Source organism: Vanellus vanellus (genome assembly GCF_965231255.1).
Source record: "Vanellus vanellus genome assembly, chromosome: 1".
NCBI lineage: Eukaryota > Metazoa > Chordata > Aves > Charadriiformes > Charadriidae > Vanellus > Vanellus vanellus.
In genome coordinates, this window is record NC_138905.1 from 63,384,092 (window position 1) to 63,398,233 (window position 14,142).

Genomic DNA, 14,142 nt, shown 5'->3' on the forward strand with positions numbered 1-14,142 from the left:
CACATGCCAGAATCTTGCTACACTGCATAAGCTTGTAAAATGCAGAAGCCTATTTTATATTGCAAACAGGCCAATGGGATAGTTTTACATTCTCAGCAACACCACCCAGTGTAGTAAACTAATATCACAGAGCTCACGCTACAGACCAATTTTGAGCAAAGATGAGCTGTTTTCAAGTAGAAGAGTATGTAGCAGGGTATTTAGCTGAAGGAAGAGACTGACTCAGGCACTCTCACCAGATAACTCCTCTAAGATAAAATACGGGCACATTTTTAATGTATACATAGACTCTTCTATTTTGTGCCATAACAAGGAAAACCTGGGACAGGCTGTCAAAGCTGAAGTGGTTTGGACTGTTTTCTCTGTGTATCCTCTTTAAATAAATGATCTGCTTTCTAACTTGTCAGTAGGTATCTGTTCTAAGGATCAGGAGTGCAGCTAGAGAGACCACCACTTACTGGAGCGCTGCCTCATTTGTTACAGATACTCAAAGGCACAGCAGAATAGAAGGCAGAGGCTCCAGACAACTGGAAACGACCATCACCCTTGGAGAAAGCACTGTATGTTAGCCTCTGCTCCACAGTTCTTATGTGCTGCTAGGGAACCCCATTACACTAAATCTTGACTCAACTGGTCACTGAATAAGTATTTCTTATGCCTTTGGTCTTCAGTTTCAAGCCCTGAGGCCCAGATTGCAGAGCTCCTGAGCACTCACTAATGCCACTGAAATCAACAACAGGGAATGTGCCTTGATCACACGAAATGCATTAGTCCAAGAAATCAGGTCATTGAATGGAGCCCTCAAATTAGCAAACACTGTACTTCAACCAGCAGCCTTCAGTCCTGATTTACAAAGTGGAGATATCACATCACCTCCTCAGAACTACTAACGATACATTAACATTTCTGAGGCACTCAGAAACTACAGTGAAAGAGCAGAATAACAGTTCCCACAAGGAAAGGACTGATTTTGTCTTCCAAGCAAGGTTTCGTACAGAAAAAAAGAAAAGGAAAAAATTATAGGCCAACACTTGAAAAAGTATTTTGCATCCACTCCTAAATTGAAGGCTGCCCAATCTGTGCACTCTATGAGACAAATTTCCTCTGGAAGACAAGGCTTTACTTAGGTAATAACAGATGCAATATAAATCTGACTGCATTTGCCTTGAAAGCAAAACCCCTTCCTAAAACCAAACATTCACCCTAAAAAATGCTCTTAATTGCATAAAGACCATATATGGCGCATTCACAGAGATGGGCCCAGTCACTGAACAAAAAGCCTGTTAACTATAATGCTATAACTACGACACTAACCATAGCATTGCCTTTTTAGCACTCTACTTTATGTCAGTAATGCTCCATTAAAATATTTTTTGGTGTGTATAGTATTACACCCATATGAACGCTGCAAGGCAGGAAAGACAATTTTGGCCATAAATTATTTTACTCTGTCTCTTTAAACCGAGTACACAAAAACATGTTTGTGTTTATTGGAATAGCATCAGCGTGACTGACAGTGTATAGCAGATTTCATTTATCAGGTTTTCCTTATCGTTTCTGCAAACACTTTCCTCCTAATTGCATAACCCATGTTACAGGTTCATATAGCAGGAATGAAAATGGATTTGGTATGAGAATGAGCCTGAAGTATCTTAGTGAAAGATGAAGTGTCACCTCTCTCCGAATGGACAAAGTACTAGCTGTATCTGAGAATTCTTGAGCCTATAAAAATCACTAAAAAAAATTACCGTGGGAGGCAGCTGTAATATTTTCAGAGGTGGGATTTTGGTTTTAAGGTGGGGAAGGAGGTTGCTTTTAAGTCAAACGCAATCAGACTCATATTCCATCTAGCATTATCTACATACTCAAAAACTGCTCTGCGCTTCCTTCTCCTGTGCAATCAACCGTTTCTGACCGTGGTACAGTAATGCTGCATGAAAACTACTGGCAGCATGGTAATCTGCTGCAGCATACCTGCAAGTGCTTCCCACAATCACAGACGTGCCATCAGAAACAACAAAGAAAATTGGAGGGATTTGCTTCCAAACAAATCCTTTAAAACACCAGTGCTTTTAAAATAGAAAATAAAATAACATTTGCAGATGAGCAGCATCTTCGCAATTGATACAAGACTTCCCTCCCCATTAAGCTGTTCCTTAGGCTGACCCTTCAGACCCAGTTATTGGCTTGTTTGTCCCTGAGTCAATTTGGCTTGCTGTGTATTACTAAATAATTCAGGCAAGCGACTCTTCTCTGGTTCTGAGGCCAAGTGGTACAGAACACCTCCTGTCCCTGAGGTTAAATCACTTTCCTGAAGAGAATGGCCATATCCAAACTGTTTATAGTCATTATGGCATGTTCACCTCCTGAACTGTGCCCAGACCATGCCTGGGGAACAACTAATCAATACAGGACAAAATCATGCTAAGAAGCATGTCAATATGGACATCTGTAGATCCAACTCATGCACTAATAGCCTGTCCCTGGTTTATTCTGGAGTACAACTGAAGCCTTGTGTGATTCATAAATCATTTGCTCCTTTTCTGAGTTTGTCACTAGCAGGCCAGACTGAACCTCTGGCAGCCAGCAATGACTGCATGGAGCAGGAGGAAGGATAGCAGCACCACAGTGTTCCCTCAGAAACCTTCTCTTCTTCCTTTGGTGGAAAATGGGGGATGAAGGTTTGCAACCAGCAGAATAAAGTTAATGCAGTCACGCACTCTTAAAATACCCTGAATAGGTGAATCTTCAAAGAACCTAAAGGGCACCTCCAAAGATCTTTAAAAACCTACTAGCTCCAAAACCTATAATATAAACCATTCACCTCCATAGAACCAGCTGCTAATCTACTCCACGTGCTTTGACAACACAGAAAGAAATGAAACTCTATACAACAGGATCCCAGAAACTTTGTTATCTTAAACTTAGACTTAATCATAGCCTAGTGTTAACAAAACCAATAAAAAAAGATTTACTTCTGCTGGAGCCAACCCTCAGCACTGAAAGCCCGGTGAGATTCAAACAAGGAACTAAACTCTAGAGGACCCAAAATCCCAAATCCTAACAGTAACTCCAACACTAATTCCAACATTAGTCGCACCTAGCAAACACCATTTGCCTTCAGGTAAAGCCTCAGCTTTCTTCTAGCCCTGCAGGCTTTGTAGGATCCAGCTTTAACTGGAATCCCACACCCATGCTCCCCTGAACTCTAGCCCTAGTCTCAACCCTACAACCCATGCTAACAAGAGCCATTTGCTCCTCTCACCTCCAGCTTTTCTTCTGTACCTGTGGACATTGTAGTATCCAAGGTTAAGTCTAGCTCTAAGTTCCCTCCACCTCAACCCTTTTCCCTCTTTGGGGAAATTTTTGGAGTATGTTCCTAATGTGAGGTCATCCTTCTCCCAGCCCTCGGGCATGCCATGCAGTAGCTGTGCTAGCTCTAAGGGGAACGGGTCCAGGCTTTCTCTCCCTGGGTGAGCTTCAGAAGTGATGAGCAGGTAGCAGTGCTGGCACATCAGAGGGTTAATTTGTCCATCATCTTGTTTTCAAAGAGGGTTGCTGTCCTTACCTTGCTAAAAGAGCACTTGCGATTAGAGATTGGCAACCTGCTTAAGAAATTGCATTTTTAAATTGAACTTAATGAAATGAAATTTAATGAAAAACCAGAGAGAAAGTTCATAGCACGAAGACAAGACTCTATCCCCATCCCTCAGACAGGAATTATTCGTAAACTCTTTTCATGAGATTCCTTGTTCAACCCTGCTTATGTCACTTGATTGACAGATCATCACCACCAGTTCAGCCAGCAGGTGGAACCAGTATGCCCATGAACCGCTCAGATGGTATTTCATCCAGCCAGTGGCACTGGCACAACACTTACAGATCAACATAACACTTCCTATTAAAAAAAGTAACAGAACCCTGCCTGAGATATCTCCTGGAATACATCTTACTAAGAATGCAGTAAGTGGATCATGAAAGCGGGAAGGTGGAAGACACCTCCATACTAAGTTCTTAAAACTCTCTGTTGGTAAACTAATACAGTATATTCCTTCAAACTTGCTTTGTGGTTTGTATGAAGAAAAGTCATACTCAGACTCTCCTTGCATTCATGACGTTCAAAGATACGTTGTGGGGTGGCTTCTGGTTGAACCAGGAGAGCACTGTGTCACATGTTACTAAAAACAAAACAGAGTCGGTTTATGTCATATACCCTGTAGTTCTTTATCATTTCCATCTAGCAGGTTCTTGCTTACACAAATGTTATAGCCACATCTCTTCAAAACGCGTATCACTTTTTTCTTCACAAATCATCAACATATTGGAGCAAGACTCTTTACCCAAAGGTCACAGCCTTCATGGAGGAGAAAGGCCTGGCACTGCCCACTGAGCACCACACCCCAGTGTAGGAGACCACTGGGCCTGTCCCACCCCCTCTTCTCTGACCACAAGGGGCCTCCCACCCATATAAAACCAGGGACGGTCACTACATGCAGGTGTTGTCTCTCCCAAAGTAGGCTCACTCTTCATTTGCCTTTCCAAGACTCCATATCCAAATCCTCAGACGCCCCACAGCCCACACTGCTGCTCCCAGGTGATTGAAGTCAGTCCTTCCTTGACCATTAAAACTGTGCGCACATATTTCTTCACAAACACTTTCCCCAAACCCCTTCCATTAACCCTGCTGATAGCCTATTACACTTTTTTCCCTTCTGTAAAAGACCACTTAAAACAGGTTTGATTTTAGTATCTATGATTTAGGAGGTGTTCTTATGGCTGCAGAGGGAAAAAGAAAATCACCAAACTAACTCCAAAAAAGCTTATGTTGCTTTGCCATTTCATAAAAGTGTCTAGTAAAAATGTTTAGTTTCATTTGAAACCAACATGCTTGCGGAGAAGGGGAGAAAATATCCTTGCATTATCTATTTCATTAAGCTTTTAGGTTCTCCTTGATCATTCAGATACTTCAAAAGTGTGCTACAAGGTAGAATTGGTTTCAGTGTTTACAGCAATTGTCCTCCACTCTACTGTATAGATCAGACTATACAAAAAGGTATCTCCAAGCCCATTCCTTTGTTGTCAAGTCAGGATCTTCAGCAACTGACTAATGGCTACCGTTACTCACTGGAAAAATGGCACAGCCAACACCAGATTACAAGTAAATACTGGCTTTTTTCCTTTCTGTGGCAAGCAGCCTGGAAACATCTGTTCTTGTCTTTGCAAACATTCTCTTAAGTCATGGTTTTGTCAATAGAAACCAAAGCGAGTCATTGCAATGAGGTAAATATAACCATTCATAAATGCTAAAGTAAACACATATGGCCTCCTGCAGTCTGACCCAGACTAAAGCAAGTCACACATCATTCCATTTGTTGGTGTAAGCAAGATCAAAATTAAGTCCACGCCTTCATCAGTTTGCATATGGCAGTCAGTTTGCATATTTGGGATCAAAACAATCAAACCAAAGAAAAAAGTATTTACTGTTAATTAATGAGGAGTGCTTGTTACTACAAACAGATTCAGGTTGAAGTAGAGAACCTATGCTCCATATGCAGTTTCTGCTGTGCTGAGAAGCCGTTTTTAAACACAATGTTTAAATCTACTTTCCAGCTGACGTAACTGGACTTTTTAATGTTAGATAAAGTCATAAGACTATTACAAGCCTCTCTGTTTATGCACAGTTTTCCTAGAGGAAAGGTTGAGGACCAGAAGGTTCCTTTTACAGGTTGCATGGAGAATTTGGAGAAAAACAGTCCCCGATAACTTTTGCTAGAGATATATTCTCATTCTTTCAATCATTGTCGTACATAGGAATGGCAGGCAATGTCCATAAGAACTTGGGCTAGATCTTTCTGTTACACAGGAACATCATGTTTCATAATCTGCTTATTCAGAGACATCTCTGCAGCACCCTTGGAGATTCTGGAGAATACTAAGAGAGTTTGTAAGTACTACCCAGCCTCCCACTGCCTGTCTTCTAGGCTGACCCAAATGCCTTGGGTATGCTGTTAGATACCTCAGAAGAGGATTCACCAAAGACAAGCACGGAGTTGTCCAAGCCGCCGTGACAGCAATGCAGGAAGAGTCCCACAGCTCCCTAGGGCCTTGCCACTTCCCTTCTCATGTACATCGCAACACAATGCACTCCAGAAGAGAGGCCGCTACAGCTGTGATCATGGATTACTCCCTTTCTTTCAACTGAAAAGTGAATGAAGTCACGGTGGTAACTCCCTTTCATACCATCACTGAGGGAACCAAACTCACACATGGGAAAAAATGTTGTAATCCCTTCCTGTGGATAAGGATGGGAAGAAAAGCAAAGAAATAAGCATAATGAAGAAGGAAAGAACTATCACAGCAGGAGTACAGGTTAGGGGAAGGTGCAGGGAGGGATGGTCCTAAACCCTCCTGTCCTTTCCAGGGAATATTTAAGACTGAACTAAGACTGGCCTTAGAGCGTTCATTTCCCTTGTGAAAAGGGCTTCAGTCCCAGTTCCTCTCCAAGGTCTGTTTATACAACACTATCATTAGATAAAGACAGATGACTAATATTTTGCAGTAGTATCTGAAACCTTGGCCTCCCTGATCCAGATGACTGCCCTGTTAGGCTGCAGAGTTTCACTGCTTTCTCTACCACGAATGCCGAGGACTGCATGGAACGTGGAGTAGCTTCAACACATAAGGCTGCAAGTGCATCTTACCCAAGAATCACCTTTAGGTTGCTAGGCAGGGCACTTCCCAGAGAGATTAAATGATCACATTGGAACGATTTCCAGCAGAAAAATGCATGAAAGCCTTCCTCCTGCACTCTGGGCAGCTGCCCCTGTCACTGGGGGCTGTATCGAAGAGGCCCAGTTCCATCACCTTCTCTTGTTACTCAAAGGAACGTGTTCACTGCTGCTACATTTTCTTCAGAGCCTGAACCACCAGCTAGTTTCAAAGGTACCTGTGAGGTCCCTCTCCCCTTGAAACATCATATTCATGGGCCGCCTAGGCCAGACACGAGGTAGGTCTCAAAACTGCTAAGCTGTTTCTGACCATGGTTAGAAAAAGAATTGCAGGTCCCTGAGAAACCCTGTTGCTGAAATCGCCAGCTCCAAAGGACTGAAGGCGCTTCCAAGCACTAGGTATGGCTGAGCAAGAGTGAAAAATCTGTATTTTCAATTTAAGCTCTTCAAATGGGGGTTTAATGCTTGGGACGTTCTGACTACTAGCAGAGGCAAGCTAGCAACGTGAAGAGGAGGCTTAACAATGGCTTAGTTTAAAAATATTACCTGTATGCAAAACGTTTCTTCAGAGCAGAGTATATATTAAAACTGTCACTTTTTCACGTATTTCATATTTTATTGACAATTTTGGTTTGACCTCTTTCACTCAGATGTTGTAATATAGAAATAAAATTATAAACAGGCCAGTCTAGCTTAAAATCTCAAAGCACTGAGAAACACCAAAAGTAAACAAGTAAGTAGTAAACTATGACCAAAATCTGAAAGTCTTTTCAAAGGGTTTCTAAGGTCTTCCAAGTTTCCATGTAGCACCTAAAGGCTGATGCCTAATATCCCATTTCCTGTGTGACAACATCCTGATATACAAAATATACTTCAAACTGTCATATATCTAATTTGAAACAGAGCATTGGAATCAATACTTCACACAATGATACCCAATACGTACGAAACAACTCAAGGGAAAAAAAAAAAGCTATTTCACCTTTTTTCCCCCCGATACCAAAATGAACATTTGAAAACAATGTCAAACAAAGCAAATAAAAGTTTGCTTGTGAAGACTCCATGTGGTTTTCAAAAATACAAATGGGTTCAAGATGGTATTTAAATCAAGCTACTGAGAAAAAAGGGATATTAAAAATTAAAACCATGGATGTAAACTCCAGCAGAGGAAGTCAGCCACGGATGGCCAAATGTTAGGGGGCTATTCGGTAGAAAATACCACCCTGCACTTGCCCTGTCCTTCTGCTCTTTCTCTAAGCATCTGCTGCTAGTCAGAGCCAGAGCACTCCCTGGCCAAATATGTCTCTTTTTATGTTAGTTTTCCTTTGAAAAGTTGTTCAGGAAGAAAACTCCAGGTCAGCTGTAATGGCAGCAAGACAAGCTGTCAACAAATCACATTTGGTATATCCGCTTAACTGAAGAATTTGAATTCCCTGTCTGCTGCTTCACAATTGTTTCTAATTAGATTAAGTGTATATTTACACATCAGGGAAAAAACAAACTTCGTGTATTACGATCTCCACGTCTATCTGTCAAAATACTAATGCATTTTCCTGATAGTAGTAGCTTTCGTTTCTCATTTATTTGTCCCTCAAGAAGAGCTAGGCTATAAAACTTTGCAAGTAGTTGTGCAGCACTTTCAGGATTTTATCTTCCATGATTTCATATTTGTGGTTATTTGTCTGGTTTCAATCAAGTAAAAAAAATAAATCCTAATCTATCAAAGCATGTCAAAACACGCTTATAATGCTTATATGAAATAGAATTTGTTCATTTGACTCACAAATTAATTTGAGCACATCAAGAATTAAGCGTGTGTCATAAGATAATTTCAACAATAATAAAGTCCTATTGCGTACAGATAATATTACAGGACTTATCATGAGTTCCCTGGAGCTCGCAATTTCAGTGAAACAGCCTCACTTCCCAAACAACCTGTAACCAGCCTGTTCCTCACATCGCTCTTATTTGATTTCTTCCAGGAGAGCAGCTAAAACGCTCCTCTGAGTATCAGCAAGTACCTTGTTCAAAATAAATTAACAGTATTAGCTACTTTTGCATTCTCAAACATATTAGGCTTGTAATAGCAAGCGGTGCGGATTATGAAGCATGAAGCACGCTGCCATATCTTGTCATCTTAAGAGTTCTGGGATAAGATAAAACTTGAAAAAACAACCAAAAACCCCCCAGATTGGAGCCCCCGCCCCGAAGCTCACCGATCCCTTTCTTGCAAAACAAGCCTCCTTCGGGCGACGCAGAGTTTGGAGGGCCTCTTTCACCACCCCATCGCTTCAGTTTTACTACCTCGTCACCATGACGTGGAACTAGAGGGACGGGTGGGATCCTGAATTCTCCCCCCTTATGTTGCCCGAAAAGCCAGCGCTGGCGTTTCAGGCGCAGACAAGCCGGAAGCTCAGCAAATGCACACTAGGACGGAGCAGTATTTGGGATTTAGATTCTCTTTTAGCGAGCGCCCAGGGAAGGAGCGTGTGCCAGCTGTGAGAATGGAAGACCTGCACGCTTTCACTGGGTGTTAACCCCACAACAGCCAGGTGCACGCGGAAAGACAACAAGGAACCCGAGCGGAGGCTGCCATGGTCCTGCCTGCTGGGATTTCCCACTTGAAGGGGAAAGGAGGACCTGCTCTCCAGAAGACCAAACGTCCAGTGAAATTGCCAGGCCGCACCCCTACTCGGCGCGCACGCCACACTTGACTGCACGCACCTCGCGTTTTTGCAAGTTATCGGTGTCTGCACTTCCAAGGCCCAGCGTTACTGGTGGGTGGGAGAAGGGGGAAGGAAGGGGTTTTCGTTTCCAACCAGCAGTGCCGGCCAGTGCCGCACGAGCTCCCACATCACAAGAACTCATTTTGCATCCGCGCAGCTGCTTCTCCCACATCTGAGGCCGGTGCTGAATCCCCCCAGCATCCAACAGCCTGATAAATACAAGCGATCTTGAACTGGAAAAAATAACGCCCTGCAACATGCCTAAAACCCTGCTGAAATTTTTACTTAGAATAAATCTTAACCCTGGGGCCAGCCTAAGTTCTTACAGCCAAAAACTGACTGTGCACTGCCAATATAATATAAAAGCTACCACGAGCGCCAAGGGAACAGCTGCAAGAAGCGAAGAAATGAGAGCTGCCCCACTTGACCACTGAGGAGGGGAAAACCAAGGCTGCGCCATCCAGCAGCCGGGGCATCCAGAGAACGTCTAATCTGACATGGTCAAACACCAATTAGAGAGGGGGCGTTCCCTCTAAAAACTCAAGTCAATCATTAAACAAAATAAAGCCACAGCCTGTTAGAGAAACTTAAACAAAGCCGCATGGTTGAGAGAAACTGGAAATACAGCAAAATCTTTTTTTTTTTTTTTTTTTCCAGGACTTCTGGAAGAAAAAAATGGAGAAAAGTGCCAAGAAAGTATCTTGTTATATATGTTATATCTTGTTATACAAGATATATTCACTTTGCAAACTGAAACACTGACTTTACATTAGAAACTGCAACTGAAACAAAATATTCTAATCAACTTTTTATTTTTATTTTGGCTTTTGACTCTTCAAAAATCAGCCACAAAATGAAACTCCTATCTTCCACACGTTTCCTAATCAAATATCAGACAACATTACACGCCATGTACAGTATATTTTTTTTCATTCTTGATGCTGGCAATATAGCATGCCATCTATTCCTACTGCACTCAATTAAGATTATATTAGGAGGAAATTAAGAGAGCAAAATAAAGCTTTAAAAGTTTGAAAATCTTTAAGTGCAGTTTTTGTATCCTAAAGCATATGTAAAAATGTTTCCAATTCTTTAGTTACGTTATCCTATACTATTTTTTCCCATGGGATCTCTATTTGATTTTGCAAATGTAACATTTAAAAGAAAATAATGTCCTGAAAGTTTTTAATATTAAATACAAAAAACCACTGTCGTGTGAAATGAATTAGTCACAAACTCAGGATTCTCAACCTTTAGACATAAAGCTCACATGACCACTTGTAGAAGTAGTTAGTGATGTGTAGAGCCCTGTCACCAGAAAGTGATACTAGCAAGTGAGTTTCCTTGTTCTTTAATAATTTTTGTTGAGTCTGTGTTTACTGAGACTCTTCAGAGTCTTATAAACTTAAGCAGTTTGGTCAGATTTTCAAAGTAGTTTTTATATCCAGCCCTTACACTAGAGGGAACAAAGCCAAAGTCCAAGAAAAAGACTCTGGGTTTCTTTTTCCCCACAACGGTTAAATAACTCTATCTTTTCCCTAGGCTTCTTCGCCAAAATAGCGAGACCATTTTGACTGAAAAATTCTAAATGGAAAGTATTAATTGAAGCAGTTAAAGTTTGATAGTCTACTGAAAGGTAAATATTGTAATGGAACACACTGGGCAATTTTAATTATAGATATCACCATCGCCTCTGCTACAATACAGCTTCTTTGGAACTGATGAAATACCAGTATAGTCCTGATGACATTAAAAAGTGACTGAAGGTCAACGACTGGTTAAACTGGAATGTTTCTGAGCCATTGTTAAATTATTCAGAATTATTTTAGGAAAGCTGCATAAAAAGTGCAAGAGTGCAGTTTTAGCTTCATCTAAATGCGCATACTGAAAATGGAAAAGGAAATGGGGAAACTGTCCTTTGCAACTGCCTCGAAAAAGGGAAAAAAAGATTATCTCGTGTATCTTCAACTTAGAATTACTCTAGTAGAGGGGAACAGTGCAAGATAGTTTTTGTTTTTACTACTTATTTCCCCAAACCCTTTTCTGCAAGAGCAAGTGTGTAAGGAAAAGAAGAATGGGACATTATTTCAGGAAAGAATGTAGTTATTTTAGTTTCTATTGCTTAACACCAGTGAGAGGAGACTGTCAGGAGTAAATAATTAACAATGATCAACAATCCCTTTCTTTTACTGCAGGAGAGCTGTTTCCTGATCTGTGTCTGTATCAGTTGCAGTGTAGGTGTCTGTGGGGCTAAACGGAGCCTCCTCTGGCCATCGCCCAGCCTTCAGAAACGGGTGAATCAATGTGAAAAAGAGCAGTGGCCTGGAATGCTCGAAGCAGGGAGCACTTGTTACGCTGGAGAGCCAGGAGCGAGCCGTGCAGTGTGAAGACCTGAATTTATACGCACCTCCTCATCTTTCCTTTTTTTTTTTTTTTTTCTTTTAAGGGTGGTGAATTGAAGCGCTCTGCAACTTTCCGTGGCAGTGGTCAGGAACACCGCGTGCGCAGCCCAGTGCTTCCCCAGCACCCGCATAACACACTGCAGCCTGTTCCCTTCCGAAGGCTCAGGCCAGCCAACTATTTGCTATCAACTACTTACAACAAATAGTGCCAAGGTAGGTGGTTGCTATTTAAACAAAGAAGAATTCTCAGTAGAGACTAAAATAAGACCTGCCGACTCGTTTTTCACTTACGATCTGTAAGATTTATAGCTGCAACACACTGTCAGTGGTACGGAGCGCACTGCCTCTACACACCCTTTCCCATGGAGTTTTTACTGTTGCAGAATGAACATTACATAGTGTATGAACACAAGCAAAATAAAAAAAAAAAACGGACAGCAAAAATTTTTTGCTCAGAAAAACTTTACAGGAGTTAATTGCTAGGTAATTTCGTAAAGATCAGAAGACAACTTTCCAGGCTTTGGTCAGAGAACCACTACAAAAACAGCTGCATCAATTTAAGATGCCACTACCCCATCAGCTGTTTGCCACTCCCCATCTACTAGAGATTACCACCATTGAAATGGAGCTGGTGGAGAGCCCGTGTGAGCACTCATCGTCTGCTTCAGTGCCAAGTCAGCCTGCATAGTTTTGAAAAAGTCCGCATTGATACATAAACTGAGACGGATTAGCTTCTGAGCTGAACCAGATGAGGAATGCTCACATGATCCGTTTTGTAGGCCTTGCTGCGGGAATGGTAACCTCAGCTAAGACACCTTAACAAAAGGTTGTTAGCATCGTACTAGATAAGAATATTATCGTTATATATATATATTAAAAAAAAAGGAAAGGAAAAAAAACCTTACACATGTTTAAGTTCAAATATAAACATAAAGGCAGGTAAATGGATTAACCTATCTGAATGAATGACGGAAGAGAGAATTATTCCCACTATTTTCAAGATGACAATAGTACTGTTAAAAGATTTAAAACGAAGAGCAGAGGCTTGCAAGGATTAGTATAATAATGCCCACATGTATCACTTTAACTCTCACTGAAGTGGAATGAACTTTTCTTGCACACACACGAGTCCCCAAATATAAGTCCTATCACATGAGAAACAAAAAGCTCATCCATGGAAAAGAGTCACCTGCTTGCATAATAGTTAAAAGAAAGGATTCAGAAGTGGTGAAGGGAAACCGATTTGTAGCCAATGGAACCATCAGGAGAAATGATGCTCAGATGCAGCCTCTGGCACTGGAAGCCACCACAGCACTGGTTGCTGGAGGCTGGGTGGATAAGCCAGAAGGAAGATTACTGTCACTGTCTGTCTTGCTATTATGCTAGTCTTTTGACTTCTGCTGCTGGCCACCTTTGAAAGAAGACACTCAGCTGGGCCTACACAGATCTTGGGTATGATACATGACAACCATTCAAAGCATCATATACTGCCACGTCACATCCGCTCCAACGCTCAGTGGAGGCTTCTGGGTAGGTGCATGCAAATCAGTTCTCTGTGCTGTGAAATATCATTTGCACAGACCTGAATGGGTTCCTCTGTCATCAGATGCTTCAAAAGGACTTTTTTTCATGCACAGGTAGTTGCCTCCAAATGTGGACAAAGACGTGAAAACAAAGCATGTTTCTGGGTCTGAACTCTGAGTTCTCAGGTACGTAAAAAGGCCAACTTGAATTTTGTGATCTGAGCCTGTATCAATTCTGGAATGAGTGACAAACTAATTACTCTTCTAACAAAAGCAGACTGGGGAAGGCAGGAATCAAAGGACACGGTGGTCTACTTTATGTCAAGAATAGGGAAAAGGGAGAAACCTGTAAACAAAACAACTAACCTGCTACTGACAACAGTTTCAGAAGTCAGAAATGAGGGATTGTTGAAAACCCACGCTATTAGACTGAATAAGCTTCAGAAAAAATATCCCCACAGGTTATGTCCAAAGAAGTAGGCAAAGTTGAACTTCCCTTAGAGAACAACAAATCAACAGAAATCAAAGGTCAGGACCAGCAAAGACCAGCACGAACTGCGTCTCCACTCCACATGTATCACACCTACTCATACCACAGTCAGCTAAGGACAGGATTAGATACGGAAGCAATACTGTATTTAAACAGGAAAAGATATTTAACAGCCTTAAGATTTCACATATTTTACCCAGCAATAAAACATGTTCTTTAAATAAGGAACAGAGCCCTGGGAATAGATAGTCCTTTCCTGTCTGTAAGTGTTGT

General features: G+C 41.6%; 1 protein-coding gene across 1 annotated transcript in view; it reads right to left on the reverse strand.

Annotated features, from left to right (window-relative positions):
• The window catches only part of TBXAS1 (thromboxane A synthase 1), a 233,219-nt gene that overhangs the window by 104,436 nt on the left and 114,641 nt on the right, over positions 1–14,142 (reverse strand). The window lies entirely within an intron of this gene.